The sequence below is a fragment of the Phalacrocorax carbo genome, chromosome 2, assembly GCF_963921805.1.
Source record: "Phalacrocorax carbo chromosome 2, bPhaCar2.1, whole genome shotgun sequence".
In the NCBI taxonomy this organism is placed as follows: domain Eukaryota; kingdom Metazoa; phylum Chordata; class Aves; order Suliformes; family Phalacrocoracidae; genus Phalacrocorax; species Phalacrocorax carbo.
The window spans coordinates 7,010,111-7,024,952 of record NC_087514.1 but is presented as its reverse complement, the minus strand read 5'-3'; positions in this window follow the sequence as shown (position 1 = coordinate 7,024,952).

Here is a 14,842-nt window from a genome sequence, read left to right as displayed (position 1 = left end):
GGACCCTCAAAAAATTGCTCCAAATGAGCCTCCCCTGACCACTCTTTGTTTGTCCACACGTATTCCAATCCTACCAGATGGGGAACCAACAAAGAAGTGATCATTATCATCAGTGATGCCACACAACACATAAACCAGCCTCAACACAAAGCTTATGCTTCTGGATAATGAAGGTGAAGAGTAAGCTATGGAAAAAACTGAAAAAAAAAAGCAATTAACAGAAAATCAAGTACTGTGTGGTTGTGCAGAAAACAGTTGAAATGCAATGTGAACAATTCAGAGTCATCAGAAAGCACTGGAGTAATCAGACCAGAAATGTGGCCAGTACTAAAGTGGTATCTCTATAGGTAGGAACCTTAGTGTGCAAACTCCCTCTTAGAAATCAGAGAAAGACAAAATTACAAAATAATTTATGTCGAAAATAATTGTAGAAAAGTGTGTGATATTTTTTAGATAAAAACTTTTTAGTTTTTATTCAGTCAAAGCTTTTTTCTAGAAAACAATTTTTTACTGGCTAAGTAGATACTCAGTAGTATAGTTTTTTATAAAAGATAAATATTTTTAAATTATCTTTTATTTTTTATTCTATTATTTTATATTATTTTATTATTTTATTATTCTTAATATATCTTTTAAGATAAAGAAAAGTAGATACTTTTAATATAAATGTCCTCATAAAAGTACCTAAGGAATGATAATGTCTTTATCGCATTTGAACCACCCCTCCCCTCCCTGGGTACCTAAATAACTCAAAAAAAAAAAAGTCATAGGGAAAACAAACAGCAACAGAGGTTGGAAACAAAAATCTGTTTCCCTGATCCACTGATTAGCAGTTTAGCTACGGGTCTCATCTTTCCTATTTAGAAATATGACTTGAAGAGGAAGAATCTTTCACTTGCTTGCTGTAGGATGGAATCTGTTTTCCCGATGTTATGGCCATTCCATATGAATTTGTTAATTGATGCACCACACACACACACAAACAGAACCTCACAAACTGTACAGAAATAGAACATGATTTGATTTTAAAACTTATTAAAATATTATCCTGTAAATAAGTAAGGCACCACTCACTGCCAAGTGAAAATTAACCTCTAGGGAATAAACGCTTGTGAAGAAAAGTTCTGTGACAGGCAGAAGAACAGAGAAGTAGCTGTCTCTGTAGTCCAAACCTCCTAATAATTATTTCTCTGTCTCTCCCCCTGAGTTCCCAAGTCGGTTTTTAAATTCTCAGGCAGAGCACCAACAGTGCAGTGGTAAACTAAACCATACACTCATTTCCACCCAGTTAGACTTGATATATTCCTTTATAAATGGTGAACTACAATATTCTCAGTTTTAGAGGCTGGCGATATTGACTTTCGTACAGTAGTTGACCCACTTATATTTTCTTAGAGTGTGTCATAAAAAAATCAGGGTTGGTCTTATCAAAGTTTGCTTACAGAGCTGGAAATAATCCGAGCTCTTTCTGATAGTATTGTTTTACATTGTTTGGTACTTTTTTTGCAGAGGAAAGTAATTTTAATAAACCTTAGTTAAATGTGCTTTGCGCATTGGGCCTTTTTTTTTCTACTTTCTTCTCACCTGCTGTCCATTTAAGAAAGATGTTTTAACATTGCCAACTCTTACTTCTCATTTCTTAGACTGGAATCTGGATGCCACCAAATGTGCGCTTGTTCTTCCAGCTTGTAACTGTATCTTTATGACATTTAATGAATTACTGTTCTTAAGCTGTTTACTAGCAACAAGGCTGTTTCCATGCCACCTTACACTTGGCATCTGTTACAGGATCCTGTCCTCAGAAGCATATGTGGAAAAAGAAAACAAGTTTCACACTGGATATAAGGAATAAGCTTTTAATCATAAGGACCATCAAATACCAGAAAGGGTTGCCCAGACTAGTTGTGCTGTTACCCACCCTTGGAAATTTTCAAGACCAGAGCAAATATAGTTCTGAAACCCTGGTTGGTCCTCAAGCTAACTATGCTTTAACAGGAGGTGGACTAGATGTTTTCCTGAGGTCTCTTCTAAGCTGAATTTTCCTGTGATCATACAAATGAGGGTCACTAAAACAAGGGGACTAACATCAGAGTTCTTTTTATTGCCTCTGCCTATGTTCCATGAGGATAAAGCATTTCCTTCATCTAAACTTACAGAATTTTTTTGAGGCAAGCTCAGTGGGAAATCTCTACATTTTTTTCTGTTGGAGGCTGATGCACACAGAAATTTGCTAGCACTGCGGAGGAGTGTATATTTTCCCATTGCCCATCTCAAGACAAAAGTCATATTGGAAAAATCTAGGATGAAGCAAGACATCAAGACAGCCGGTGATGAAAGATGTGAAGTGTTATTGAAGTGCTGCGTGGAACAAAGAGGTTTAAGACGAATTCTTATCTCTACCATAGCCTTCAAGCATGATGCCAGTACAGAAGCTTTTCAATGTCTCTACATTTCATATAGCCAACTGTAAAGCAGAAAAAAACCCTGTCCTTTATTTCAGTTTTACAGACTGAGACTCTTCATAAAAGCTGTCTTTCCCCACTTGTTTGTACAGTATGTAGCTAATTAAAGTCTGCCCCAGTCCTGTCTGAGCACTCTGGATACTGCTGTAATACCCAGAGCCAGGAATTAGGGGTAGAAAGAGTTCATGTTGATAGAATAAAACAAAGTGTTAGTATGACCTATCAGTCTTGTCTTGTTATATTACCACATTTTTAATGGAGAATATTTTTGAAAAATCAAAATAGCAGTACCAGTTTGGTAGATGTTAATTGTGTTTAGATGCTACAGTTGTGAGTGTTACAGAAAAAAGATAGAAGGGTAAATAGGCAGGTAGAAGACAAGATGGCCTACATCAGCATATTCCTATCATCTATGAATAACTAGAAAGGATACTGCTCTGAAAATATTCTTTAAAATTCAACACAGCCTTTGTTCATCAAGTAAGTACACATCCTGGCATTAACATAAATGTGTATTAATCCCAGATTAGATAATGCCATCACTTAGTGGTGATATACCAGAATTGTACAAAAAACATCTGTGTCTATTTCAGTATTTTCTATTGTGGTTTCTCTGTAGTTTTTCACAGCGAACAGAAGAATGGCACTAATCTTCCCTACCAAGGCTTGGAAATGTAAATGAGTCATAAAGTTTTGTGGCACAGAGGTGACATTAATTATCATTAGAATCAGAAAAGTACACTGACAGGAAAAGGGATGTTGCAATGTGATTCCAGAACCAACATCTTTCTTAGATCTCTTTTAGCATTTCACTTTGTATCATCCATCAGAACACAGATATCTCTTTCTTCTCTCTTGCTTCCCTCTGGATGACCCTGCTTTTCGTTTTCTCCATGGACTAAGACTCCTAGGAATTCTTACTGGTTTTTCACTGTGAAAGAATAATCTTTAGCAGGCATTTGGGCATAGGTGGAAAACACTTACTTATCTTTAACGGTCACACTACAGAATATTACTCTTCCTTTTCTGAAGTCCATAGAGGAGGTTATTCAGAACATGTATGTATGCTCCTCAAAATTTTTCTTCCCACCTTTCCTAATCATTGTGTTGTTACCTGAGAATGTCTAATGCTGTATAATAGTACTGCATAACAGTGACACAGGCCCTAACCAGACTGTAGCTGATGTTTTGGAGCTCTCAAACTTTTGTTGGGTGAGGTCCTTCAAGAACAGACCTCTCAGATGATTAGTAGTGTTCCAGTAGGTGTGATTTTGTATCATTAACTTCAAGAAGTTCAACAAGGCCAAATGCAAAGTCCTGCACTGGGTTGGAGCAATCCCTAATACCAATACAGACTGCTGGATGAATGGCTTGAAAGTAGCCCTGTGGTGAAGGACTTAGGGATACTGGTGGATGGAAAATTGGACATAAGGTGTCTATGTGTGTTGCAGCTCAGAAAGTCAATTGTATCCTGGGCTGCATCAAAAGAAGAGTGGCCAGCAGGTCAAGTGAGGTGATTCTGCTGCTCTGCTCTGCTCTGGTGAGATCCCACCTGAAGTACTGCATCCAGCTCTGGAGTCCCCAGTATGAGAAAGACATGGACCTCTTAGAGTGGGTCCAGAGGAGGACCACAAAAATGGTCAGAGGGCTGGAGGACCCCTCCTATGGAAAAAGGCTGAGAGAGTTGGGGTTGTTCAGCCTGGAGAAAAGTAGGCTCTGGGACGACATTTTGCAGCCTTTCAATATATAAAAAAGGTTTATAAGAAAGAAAGATAAATACTTGTTACCAAGGCCTGTAGTGCCAGAACTAGGGGCAATGGTTTTAAACTGATAGGTTTAGTTCAGACACAAGGAAGACATTTTTTACCAGGACAGGTTGCCCAGAGAAGTTGTGGATGCCCCACATTAGAAGTGTTCAAGGTCAGATTGGATGGGGCCTTGAGTAACCTGATCTAGTGGAAGATGTCCATGCCCGTGGCAAGGGAGTTGGAACAGATGATCTTTACGGTTGCTTCCAAACTATTCTATGGTTCTACAATTTTTTGCATTTACAACTTCAACCACAAAATACTTCACTGTTCACTGAGTTATGTTGATTCTTTGCCTATAATCATACTAAATGGCATTGAGTAGATTACTAAGACATTTATTTCCTGTTTGTGGGTTTCCTGCAGTATTTAATGAACCACATAAACCTTCCAGGAATTCAGCTTATTAGATAGATGAGCATGAGTTGAAAAGGTAAACTCCACATCTAATTGGGGACTTGCATATCAGCACTGTTTATTTCAAACCCTCTAGCACAAAGTTTTCAGTCTGTGCGTAGATTATTAGAATGCTGTTTACTGCTGTATCAGGTAGGCAAATCCAAAATGTTTCACACAGAAAACAGTCTGTAGCTTTTTCTCTACATATGCATTCCTCAGAGTAACAAGTACTGCTGATTTATCACCTATATGGAAACAGAACTCCTTAGAGTCCAGTTTAATGAGTTGCATATGCAATATCCTACTAAAATCAAATACTTTATTTCTGTACTCAGACATATCTAATATCTTGCTTCTTTGACCTATATTCCACATGTGTTTTTTAGTGCATCCTGTAGCAGAGCCAAAGCCTGTGGTTAGTACTTAATTAATATGCTTCTGTTATACTCTCATTTGCACTTCAGTTAAAATCTCCAGATGCTGGAGATAAGTAGATGCATGAAACCAATTGCAGTGCATATTCCAACCAGCAAAATAGTGGCACACTTCTCTATATAGGATAATATCCACTTAAAAGCTCTCATCCTTCAGCACTTGGAAAATAAGTTACACTGTTTTTAAGTGGTGTTGCTGATAATGACAGATGGGAAGAGGGAGAAAGAAAAGGAGGGAGGGAGAAAAGACGTGAGAAGGGTACGACTTTAGTTCGTCAAAAGTCTGTGGGTTTTCTTTTAGTTAACAAGTTTTTACTAGGAACAAAATAACATCCTAAACCTCTAAGTTCCACTTAAATACGTTCCATTAAGATTGCAGTTATTCAGCAAAACAGAACTAACTTTTGAGTTAGGCAAGAGAATGCTGCTTTTTATTTCTGCCTTTTTTTTTTTAAAGTTTATTTTTTCAATGACAGAAGGTTTAATGAACCCAGGACCTTTGGTGTGCCGAAGAGACTATTTCATTAATACAGTTGATTTCTGTTGTTATCACTAGAAAAGTATCCAGCAGCTTCAGAAATGGTCCAAGTCTTCATTGTTCTAGGTATTCCACAAGCACAAGGAAGAAGGCCTCCTTTCCTAGATGATTTTACAGAGGAGGCATAGGCAAAGGCACAGAGATACAGACTCTCACACAAAAATATGGCAGTGATGCCAACATACTAATTATCATAGAATCATAGAATGTCCTGAGTTGGAAGGGACCCACAAGGATCATCAAGTCCAACTCCTGTCCCTGCACAGGACAACCCCAAATTCACACCATGTCTCTGAGGGCCGTGTCCAAGTGCTTCTTGAATATCACCAGCCTTGGTGCCGTGATGCCTCCCTGGGGAGCCTGTTCCAGCACTCCACCACCCTCGGGGGGAAGAACTTTTTCCTAATACCCAACCTCACCCTCCCCTGGCACATCTTCCTGCCATTCCATCAGGTCCTAATTATCCATCTCCTCTCTGAGCTTCATGACAAAATAACCACTGAAAAAAAATAAATCTCATATTTTATACTTAGACGTTTTGCAGACTTCAAGTTTGTTTTAAACCTAAGACACTCTAGAAATAACTTAGCTGAACTTGAGGAATAAGGCTCCATCTACATGATAATTTTTATTAGGATCAGTAGTACGATTTTAAAGGGAATCCTTAGTTGCTACTCAGCTCACACTAATTGGATATTTTCTGGAGAAAATAAAACTAGAAGCTCTGCTCCAGGTTTGAACAAAATGCACAACTACACCTAATGGATTCATAAGAGACAAGTTTCCATTGTTTAAATGGATGTTTCTGCAGTTGTTCCTCATATGGAGGAACATGCAGCCTTCATAAGAATCACAGAATCATTCAGGTTGGAAAGGACCTCTAGAGGTCTCTGGTCCAACCTCCTGCTCAAAACAGAGTAATTCGTCACTGAATTCAGACCGTGTTCAAGGCTTTATCCATGGCTCAGTTTTCTTGGTAATCTTCTTGTATGTATTCAAAGGCTGCAGCTAAGTCTGCCCTAAAGCTGCAGTTCTCCAGGCTAAAAAAGGTGATCCCTGTCAGCATTTGCTCACAGGACAATTGTTTCAGTCCCCAACTACCTTGGTGGCCCAGGGCTGAACTTGCTTTTCTGCTTTCCTATCCTGAGTAGACCCTGCCTCACAAATTTCATTGCCAAATTGGGACCAACAAGTTCTTCTAATGCACCCAGCACAAGTCCTTTTCTCTCCCACAGCTTCTTTTTCCTCCTTTCACTTTCCCTGTTCAGATACTTAGTATGTAATATTATTTCCAGCTCAGCCCTCACAAGGAGACAGAGAAGACTCAAGCTGGTTGCCTAAGTGCAGTCACAGTGCCATTTTGAATGCCGTATGGTATCTTTGCTTCATTTCCAGCCGCTTTTCCAGAAGGGCACTGGTGACCTGTAGGTCCTTTGTCATATCACTCAGACAACATGGATATCACAGATACCCTAAAGTGTCTCAGGCAAAACCAGACACCTTTATTTAGACAACTAAATTGAGGCCCCAGAGATCCAATCAGTCTTTAAACTTCCTGCTTTTTGTCCTATGAGACCATTGAATTGATGGATGCTACTGAAATAAACTGAGCTAAATCTCCCTTGAGGTAGGATTAAGTAAAGCTGGCTTCTTCCCAGTGAATTATGGCACTTGTTTTCTCACAGCTTGCCAGGCCATCTGCGAGTAGATATGATACTTTCATAAAAATCTTTTACAGGTAGAAACTCCTCAGTTTGACTCCTGCAATAATTTTTTAAAAGTCAGTGCTCTCTGTTTCATTATAATTAACTCTTTCAAGAAAGAGAGGGATGACTTTTCAAATCAAAGGACATTCTGTGAGACTCTACCTCAATATTAGGTTTTAGGTGCACATAAGGCAAGAGTTAGTAAGAAAGATGCTAAACCTTGAGGCTCTGAGATGGAATAATGGTCCTAGTGCCTTTAAACTAAGGCTGAAGAAATGGACCTGCCTGTTTGATGCAGAGAAGAAAAGCAAACCAGAAAACTGGCATTTGTTGTGCAAAAGGGATAAATTAGTCTTCGGTGGTGATCCTTTGAGAAGTTATATTGAGCTGGTCAGATATCTGTCCGCCCCTGCAAACCATCACAACCCCAAGACTGACTGATTGCACCCTGCAGATCACTGCAAGATAGAGCAGGTCATTTTGAATATGCTTTTTAAGAGCAACGAAGACAGAAAAGAACTAAGTAGCATTTTGACTAAGAGTTTCAAGGGCAGCTGAGGGAGAGGGACGTGTGTTATGAAAGGTTCTTTCTATATATATTAAAAATGAAATGAGGTGTCAGAGAAATATCAGGATTTCTCATAGCTTCCCCAAATCAAGCTATAGCTTTGATCTGTGAAAGTCTGATCCCTCTCTAAAACTTTTAACAGTCTTTCTCCATTAGGATATTTTACCAAGCTAGCTATCAGACATTTCTTCCCAGAAAAGTTATTTTTGTATTCAATCCATGATGTCAGGTGACTGAGCAAAATGCTTAAGGGAATTGATTACTACTTGTTGACTCCATGTTTTTTTTTTTTCCCCTCTGTCGTGCATTCTTGCAACAGATAGACAGACAGACACTCCATTTTTTAATCCATATATGTATTCTAGCAATGTATTATACACTCGCATTGTCTCTGCAAGTTGCACTTACTAGGTGGATCAGGTATCATACAGGCAGAGGACTATATATTTCATATCCTTTGGTTTTTTTGATATCCATGCATAATTTGCAATGGAAAAATATACAGACTTAAAGGAACTTAAAGATAGGTAAAAAAATTTCTACTAAATTCTAAACAACTACTTTAAAAAATCACTTTCTGGTGTAGTTTTACATTAAAAAAAAAGTCACAGTCCCTTTGAGGCCTCAGTAACTCCCAAATAACACTACCTCTACTTCAAGGCACTTTTCAAGCTTATACTCTTTCAGACCTCTGTTCTCTGATGAGTGTTCTCAAACACTATTTTCTATCCCAAAGGTTGAATTATGCTTTGGGCTGGGTCCGGTGAGCCAAAGCTCCTCCAGAAGATTATCACTAACTGACCTGTGGCTCCTACTCCTTTGTCTGATAACACAAATCCACTAGCAATGACTGTAGCAAGGTACAGCCTAGAAATCAAGCCCTCCAGCTGGTGGCATGAAAAGAAGAGTCAGCTCAGGGCAGCAGGAACTTGAATGCCTAAATTTCTCCATGACAATGACACGATACCCAACTTCATATTGGGATTAAAAATTAATAGTTTTAGTTTCCTACCACAGATAACCTGTAGTAGAATAAGGGCATATATATAGATGTGTGTATGTGTACGTTTATGTGTATTTATTGTGTGTGTATACACATAAAGGTATGTATATGTTATTTATATAACAATGACAAAGAGACATCATCCTCACTTTCCTCTCTATAAACCTATTTGGCTCATATGGGAAATCACTGCTGAGAATACGCCTTGAAATCAGACATTTGAAATATGTTTTTTCTCTTGGGATGGAAATTGACACCTCCATGGTTAGGACACTTTGGGAAAGCTCTAATCTCCACAGTAAGATAGGAGCTCTGGGTATCTGGGACTGCTCATTAAAACAAAATAGCTTTTTAAAAACCTGTTTTTCAAAATAAATTTCCCTTTAACTCTCTGATGCCAGCAGATTTCTCCCTTGTGGTAAGTCCACGGCCAGCTCAAAAAGAATAAAGAAATAAGCACGAAAATTCCTGTCTGCTAATGAGACGCCCAAAAGCAGGACTTGAGCTTGATACACCACCTCTGCTGCTTGATTTCTATGAGAAGATACCAGCTCCTGCATGATGTTAACCTGAATGGCTGACTTCAATACCTGAATTTTCATAACCTTCATAATCAGTGTTTGAGAGCTGAAGGGGCTGTAATGACTTAAAATCAAAGATTCAGGAGAGCTGCAATTGTCTAGTGTGTGGAGTAGCCTCCTGTTTATCTTGCCTCATCACAGTATGCCAGAGCATTAAGCTGCTGCTGCTCTCTCCAGATTGACAGCACAGTCACGTGACACTTCTTAAGAGTCACTTGTGTTAGTCGAGATAAATATCCTTTTGCAAGACGCAGCTGGTGCTCAAGGAGGCCTGGAAGAGACATTATCTGATTTAAGGAAGCTGACTTCTGATGATTTTGTTTCATGTTACAGGGGATTGGAGATGAAGCTTTCGGGTTTGTGTCAGTATCTATAGTTATGGCGGCAATCTGACACTCCTCTCAGGAAACTTGTTTTCTAACCAGTGTGCTTGTGCAGTGGCACTCAGGACTGCAGCTGTGTGGGTTAAACTCATTGTGCACTCTGAGCTGTTTGCACGGAAGAGCAAGCTCAGATGGAGAGCTGTGCTTAGGGAAACCTTCACCGAATGCAATTGCTCTTTTCTTTAAAAAATAATACCTTATGCATGACTTGTTCCTTATTCAAGTTAAAAGATATATCAGTGAGAGTGTCCTGCTAATAGTGTGCTTTTACTTCTTGAAGTGGCAATATTTCAGCTCATGGCAAATAACTAAACCAGTTTAAGAGTTTCCTGCCCAATGCCTGCCTGTCTCCTGCCTTCCAGCCCCCAAATCCTCTTTTTCTAAGCTTCTTGAACCAACATGAATGTTGTTCATATTCTTTTGGAAAGAGGAATCTGTTTCATCAGTGTATCCCAATTTCTTTTTCTAATCAGTACTAAATCTTTACATTGCAACTATCACTGTGTTTTCTTTCATGAATCACCCTTCAACTAAGTGTATTGAAAATCTAGGTCATGAGAACTACCATCATCTGAAATTCATAAATAATTGGGAGCAAAATACCTTTTTTCTCTAATCTGATCTAGCATATAAAACACAAGAAGTAATGAAAAAAAATTATTCACAAATTTTGTGAAACATGTTCTGTTATTTGTTGAAATTATGCCTAACTTCCCATTGCTCTTCCCCCCTTCTTGACGAACAAAAGCCCCCAACAAACATACAAAAATCAGCACTTCACTGAAGAAAAGATGATTGAAAAAATATTTTCCTCCAGTGTCAAAGGTTATATCAAAGACTATATCAAAGGTTACACAACTGCCTTCCCATATGTGAAATAAGCTGTGCAATGGTCCATAGGATGAATAAGAACCCACTTGATCCTTTTCATGATTGTAATTGAGAAGTTGTTTCCCCATTTGATTGTTTTATTTTAAATTACGTAAAGTTGCCACTTAGTCTTTAATAGTACATGAGCAAGTGAAATTCAACAGATGGTATCGCACCAAGCAGGACCATCTCAGTTGAAACTACTTTAGCAAAAATTGCATTTGGCAGGCACAGATACATTTTGGAGCATTGATGTTTTATTTGTTGCTGCTGTTGTTATTGTTTTCTTAAGGCGTCTTTGTAGATTGAATTACTGTCTTAGTATTCACACATCTTCCATGATAATCTACCAGTGCTGCTGCAGAGCAATTTTTCTTGTTCAGTCCATTCTAAAAATAGAAAGAGAGATCTAGGTAATCAAGTGAGAGTTTTGTTTAAAGAGGGAAATTCTATTTCACTATATTTCATAATGTTTAATTTGGTATGCTCCAGCTTTGAATATAAGAGTCAGATAATGCCTTGGCCAATCATGTGCCCTTGTATGGGGTCTGGCTGAGATGGAGTTAATTTTCTTCATAGCAGCTGGTACGGAGCTGTGTTCTACATTTGTGAATGTAAACAAAACAATGCTGATAACACACTATTTTAGCTACTGCCGAATAGTGTTTGCAGAGCATCAAAGTCTCTGTTTCTCACTTTGCCCCCCAGTGAATTGACTGGTGGTGCACAAGAGGTTGGGAGGGGACACAACCAGTCAGATGACCTGGACTAACTAAAGAGATATTCCATGCTGTATAACATCATGGTCAGCAGTAAAAAAAGAGAGAAGGGGGTTTAGGGAGGTTAGCCATCTTTTGCTCAGGAACTGACTGGGATTTGGTCTACCCATGGGAGGTTGTGAGTAACTGTCTTTGAACCTCACATCCTTTAGGAATCCAAGCTTGGCTTAATATTGTGAATGGGACATTGTCCAAAACCTGAGTTTTGTCTTCATTTGAGGTCTGTTTGGTTTGTCAGTGCTCAGTTTGCTTTTGAGATAGATTTTTACTAGTAGAGTCATTAATGTCACTGAGGACAGTTCTCCATACACACCATTCCACAGAGAAAGAGAGAAACATGATGAAAAGTCAATGTCTGGGAGCACGGAACCTAGTGTATCAGAAGCAGTGGAAACCAAAGGGCAAGAATTTAAAAATTTAAGATCTTATATATTAAATGAAAGAAAAGGTTTTGAAATTATCGCCATCCATCGGCGCTGTCAAAGGGAACAAAGATGATATCTTCTCTTAACTACAAATGAGTCTATTGTTCTCCAGACTCCATCAAAGGAGTAATAAATAGTACTGATTCACTCTCTGAGTTCTTGAAATTATAGCCAAAATGAGTATCATGAGAGTGAGCAAAGCTGTTCTTATTCTTCTGGGTAACTTTGAGGGAAATAATGGTGGTGAATGAACCACTCACCATGCCCATCTGTCATATATTCAGGAACAGCTGAGGCTCAGTAACAAGCAGGATTCATATTCAAATGATATTGTTCAGTGTCCTTACTCTACTGACATTCATACAGACTGACAGAGTAAATGAGATCTGCTATCAATCCATTAGTAAATTCTCTGCCTTGAATTTTTTTTTCTGAAACTGCAGTCATGCCCGACTCATAAATATGAATGTCTATGTGTGTTACCTAAAATTGTGTACAGCAGGACGTCCCTTCATCAGAATAGTCTCTGATTTGGGGTACATCTGCTAGCCCATTCCTAAAGAAGGTCCAAACCCCTTCATACAAAGGACACAAGGCTACAACTATGCTTAGAGAGTGGACAGGAGATGTTCTTTGGCATGGAAACATAGTCATGGGTATTATGGGTTTTATCGGTACTGGTAGAGCAGCCCTTCACATTGTTTGACCTGCTTCAGCTATAAGTGTCCCAGTCAATTCCCAGCACTCAAGACTTAGCATAGTCCAGAGACCATTCCTAATAAACACTTTGGATGAAAGCACACGATTCTAGAGAATAATAGTGTTTAATAGCACAGGCTCAGGTTGTTCCACAACAGTTGGTGTTGCTGCCAGAGAAGAGTATCAACCAAGACTGTTTAATTTACGAAAATCATTTAAAGTCATTTTCAGAGGATACTGAGACATGCTGTGAATGAAGCAAAACACTGCTGGCTCTGCAGTATATATAATGGTACCTACACAGTCTGAGTCAGAGACTTTCTTGGTACTCTCTGTAGTGACTTAAAGAACTTCTCGTGACTTGAGTTTAGGTAAGTGAAATCTTTATATTACTTTATCATATTTTCTGTGGATCTGATTTTGAGGTTTGAGTGTTTTGTTTTATTTTATAAACACTCAAGGAAAACAGTTTCTGATCTATTCCACACTATTCCACTGAAGTTGGCCCTGATTTCACTAGAGTCACTGTTAGATCATAGTGCTGAACACTTATGAACTTCTCATTTTGAATACCTTAGTCACAACCTGTTTGAAACAATCTCTGCCGTTCTCTGATTAGTTTCCTTTGCTGATTTTCCAGTCAAAGAAGGTAACTTCAAATCAAAAAAGCCTTGTAAAGGAAGAGATAAATAAATTAACACACATCGTCTGTCAACATGAATGGACATGAACTGCAGTTACCCCATCTTCATTATTTTTTATATTTAAATGATGCTATACAGCATATTGTGTCTTTCCATTTTTAGCACATCTTCTGTTTCAAGAAGTTTCACAGAAACTGAAGATATTTCAGCAGAGAAGAAAAAACCCCAAACCATAGTGCTATGTTTAATCAGCCTTACATATATATTTTTCTATTCTGTTAAATAAGTGATAGTTTTTTTTCTCTAGGCTAGAGAATAAATTGCACATTTGTTTTAGCTGAATTTGTGTTAGCATCAAAGGAAAAGTAACCACATATTTGGGCAAGGTTATGACAGCGGTTACTGTGAAAGCAGGTTTCTTTATCTAAAGTTATCTAAATTGGAGCAAGGCTGTAAGTCAAATAACAAAGGATCCTGACATAGCTGTGATATACTTAATTTCTTTTCTCATTAAAGAATGATACAGTGTCCTTAAGAGACAGTCACTTTCTGAGTATCTCAGGGGATCAGATTAATATGGAACTAGTAGCAAAGTGTTTAAATGGACTCAATCAAGACCAAGTGAAAACCATCCTAGGATTATTAGAAAGATAGAAGGAGAAATTACAAAACTCTAATAGTGTAGAAATCTGTCTTCTTATACAGTATGGAAAAAAAAGGGAGGAGAGATAAAGTTAGCTTTCCTTTCTCCTTGTCAACTCTTCACCAGTTTCCTAAAAGACCTTGAAACGAGGAATTTTTTTGTCATGTACTTTTTAAAATAACCCCTGCACAATATGCTTCTCTGTTTATCCTCCTGACTAAAATATGAGAAAGTCATATAGCCTCTCTATGCTGAAGGTTCTTTGCTTGATAAACAGCACTAATGAAGTTTACCTGTCACTCAGGAAGAGTACCATGAAGAATCAAGTAGTGTATAAATGGTATAATAGACCTGACACCAGCTGTCTTACTGCAAGTAAATTTTGCCTTGATGTTTGTAAAGCAGCGTCAGTCTGGATGGAGGGCTCTACGCCAGGTTGCAGTTATGTTTAACTTCTTCAACACAATATGCCAGTTACAATTATGTTTAACACTTCAATTAGAAGATAGGATTTTGGCTTCACAGAAGGAAGAAGTCACAGATTACAGAGCTGTGGTTCGTATATGTAGTATGCAGCTTCACAGTGCACTGGATGAAGAGCTGGATGAAGAACACGGCTCAAAGGGTTGTAGTGAATGGGACTACATCTGGCTGGTGACCAGACACCAGTGGTGTTCCTCAGGGTTCAAACATAGGGCTGGTTTTGTTCAATATATTTTTCAATGAACTGGATGCAGAAGTTGAATGCACCATTAGCAAGTTTGCTGATAATACCAAACTGGGAGGTGCTCTTGATGCTCTTGAGAGAAAAGATGCTTGGTAGAGGGATCTAGACAGAATGGAGCATTTGGCAATGATTAATGGGATGAAATTTAACAAGTTGAAAGGCTTGCAAGTTGA